This window comes from Mus pahari, chromosome 17, assembly GCF_900095145.1.
Source record: "Mus pahari chromosome 17, PAHARI_EIJ_v1.1, whole genome shotgun sequence".
Classification (NCBI taxonomy): domain Eukaryota; kingdom Metazoa; phylum Chordata; class Mammalia; order Rodentia; family Muridae; genus Mus; species Mus pahari.
The window spans coordinates 44,550,853-44,554,414 of record NC_034606.1 but is presented as its reverse complement, the minus strand read 5'-3'; positions in this window follow the sequence as shown (position 1 = coordinate 44,554,414).

Sequence of the window (3,562 nt, the reverse complement as noted above, 5' to 3'; positions counted from 1 at the left end):
GGCTGTCCTGGAACTCACTTTGTAGACCAGGCTGGCCTCGAACTCAGAAATCCGCCTGCCTCTGCCTCCCAAGTGCTGGGATTAAAGGCGTGTGCCACCGCCGCCTGGCTCGTCCTTTTTAGTGCTCCAGTCCCAATTTGGCTTAATTTGTCTGGAGGTGATTAAATATCCATAATCAAAGCAAAGTGGGCTATGGTGACAAGAGCAGGGTAGTATGAGCCCGGGGTGCGGGAGAAGACACCCTGTCTCCCCAAAACACAAAAGCTAAAACTCCAAAAAGGCACATCCAGAATACAGCCCTCCAGCCTCGCTGTATGAGGGAAGGGCAGTGACTGACAGGAGGAAGTGAGGCCAGGGGACACAGCAACCATAGTTCGTTATTCAGACCAAATAAACAAACATCAGGAAGTTGCACTCAGACGGAGGGCAGCCGTGCTACCTGATGAGTCATTGCCACTCATGTAGCAAGCATGATGGCGGGCCTCAGAGGTATTTGCCATGTGTTGGCCAAAGAAGGAGCAGGATGCGCAGAGATGGATTCCAGAGAACTGAGTGGCCCCTCTGTGACCCTGGATGCCATCTGAATTTCCTCTTGTGCAGGTGAGGTTAATGGTGCACACGTCTGCTTCTAAGAATAGTCAAGACTAAACAAGAGCATAGATGGACACAGGGCTAACTGAGTTCCCAGAGGGCACCCGAGCTGAGCCATGACAACCCAGCCTGGCTAGGATCTCTAATCCCCATTAGGAGGATGCAGATACCAAAGCAACGATAAGTAGTCCCCGCTCCTCTCCTCAGCCCAGTCTCTGAGCCTTCACGATAGCCAGGCACCTTCGCATGCTTGTCACAGGGACAGACTCAGGTGAGGACATTGGCTTATCTCACAGGGGAACACGCTGTGAACTGGTCTGGGTGTTTGTCTCAGTGTCAGAGCTCCTGCCCAGAATACATGAGGAGGCCCTGGGTTCCATTAACAGCATGAGAATCGTGTGGGTAGCCTCTGGTCAAGCCCAGAGGAAGCAGGGAGGGTGTATGGTGGGGAGGAGATGCTATGGAGATGCTTGGCCCGAGCCTTGGGATGGGAGTAGAAGCTCTCTGGGGTCAAGAAGAAGAACTTTGTTCCCAGCAGGGAAGCCACATGGGAGAAAAGGCCTAGAGCTTTGGTCTCACTGGACCTGTGGGGGCGGGGGAATAGTGGGAGAAGTTAGGCAATCCACAGTCTCCGCGGAGGCTGAGGTCACAGCATACAGATGTGGACATGAACCCGGAAGGCTCCTGCACTTCCTGTTCTCTGCAAGCAGATCATCTTTAGAACCAAGAGAAACAAAAACAAAACAAAGACACGTGAGTGTGAGCGTGGTGTGCGTGTGTGTGTGTTTGTGTGTGTGCAAATGTGCAAGCAGTGAGCATGCAGGCATGTATGCCCTAGTGTGGAGACCAGAGGTTGATGGTGTCTCCCCCATTGCTCTCCCTTTTATATTCTGAGGGAGTCTGTCCCTCAACCCGGACCTCTCTGAATGGGCAGCTGACACCAGCCTGTCTCCACCTGCCCAGCACTGGTGTTAGAGGTTTGTGCTGCCCTGGTATGGGTGCTGGGTATGGAACTCAGGCCTTCAAGTTCGGGCAGCAGACACTCTATTGACAGCTGTCTCCTCCGACCCTTTTTCTCTTGGATTTTTTTTTCCCCAAAGTTATGTCTATGTTGGTGTGTGTGTGTACATGTTCATGCAGGGGCCCTGTGGAGGCCAGAAAGATGGTGTTGCATCCCTTGGAGTTGACAGTTACAGTTGTGAGCCATTTGATGTGAGTTCTGGGAACCAAACTCCTGCCTCCTGCAAGAGCCGCACAACGCAGCATGTGCTCCTAACCACTGAGCCATCTCTGCAGCCTTCTGTTTTCTTTCTTTTTTTCTTTTCTTTTCTCTGCTTTCTTCTTCTTCTTCTTCTTCTTCTTCTTCTTCTTCTTCTTCTTCTTCTTCTTCTTCTTCTTCTTCTTCTTCTTTTCTCTCTCTCTCTCTCTCTCTCTCTCTCTCTCAGATAGTATCTCATTTTGTAGCCCAGGTTAGCCTCTTAAATATACAACTATCCTAGGGCTGGAGAAACAGCTAGGCAGTTAAGAGCACTGACTGTTCTTAACCAGAGTCTGTTCTCCCAGATGACTCAGATTCAATTCCTGACACCCACACGGACTCTCACCACTGTCTATAACACCACTTTCAGAGCATCTGAAAAGACCCCATGCACATAAAATAAAAGTCAATGCAATTTTAAGAAAAGTCTTGTGTTGTTTTCGTTCAGGCACGAGCCACCATCTCTGGGCAGCTCGTCTCCCTTGAGCCCCAGCTTCTGCATCTGTAAATTGAGTACCAACGTCTTCAGGTGCCCCATCCCCCGTTGCTTGGCTGGCTCAGGCCCCACTGGCCTCTGTGAGTTGGAACAGGCATGATGAATATTCGCTGGAGGACAGCAGCGGGCAGGGAGACTGGAGGAAGGAGCTATAGTCACCACCCAGGCAGAAGGCAAGGGTGCTTGAACCTGCTGGCAGTCTGGGAGGGGGCGGGGATGTCTGGAGGTTTTGGGGTTACATTTCTGGAAGCCATGAGAGCAGAGAGAGAAAGCTAGGAGGTGGGTAAGGAGGGGCTCTGCTGGAGGGGCAGAGCGGCTAGGTGGGGGCTGGAATAAGGGCTGTGGTCAGTGGGTTCAAGTACCTGGTGGAAAGGAATCTCTACTGACCATTTTCCTTTAAACACACACACACACACACACACACACACACACACACACACACACACTTTTATTTGAGTGCACGTGTCTGTGTGAGGGAATGTCACATGTGTGGGCAGGTACCCTCGGAGACCAGAAGAAGATGTCAGATCCCCTGAAGGTGGAGAGGACGCTGACTCTCAAGCTCAGGTTGGCTGGAAGAGCAGAAGTCACCCTTAAGCACAGAGCCACCTCTCCAGCCTCAGGACCACTCTCTAGTCTATAGGAAAGATCTCACACAGCAGGGTGCCCACACACCACAGGCTGGCAGGATGGCCTGGCATTCCGGTTTTCTCCATTGCTTTCCACACAGACAGGCCAGGCTCTCGACAAGCAGCCATTGTGCTGAGGTTAAAGACCCATCCTGGGGCTCTAGGGAGAAACACTGTCCCTTTAAGGAGGCCTCACTGGAGACCCTTACCACAGGGCTGGTAGCTGGCAGTGAGCCTCCTCCCTGCCCTTTGGAGATGCTTCTCAGGTAATTATATCTCCTGGGCTTTTCATCCTGCACCTTCAAAGCACCTGTGATTGTGGTGAGCCCCACCTCTGCCTTTGAAGTCAAATCATCCAAGTTTACCCTGGGCAGGCCTAGACCTGGAACACCCAGGCCTCCAGGACTAACCCTTCAGCTTCCTGCACATCCTCTTTTGCTTTTCTTTCTGTTGTGACAAAACACCAGCCTAAGGAAGCTTAAGGAAGAAAGACTTATTTGGGCTCATATTGTGGGGGTAGAGCCTGTCATGGTTGGGGCATCAGGAGTACGAAGAACCTGCTCGCATCACGCCCACAGTCAGGAAGCA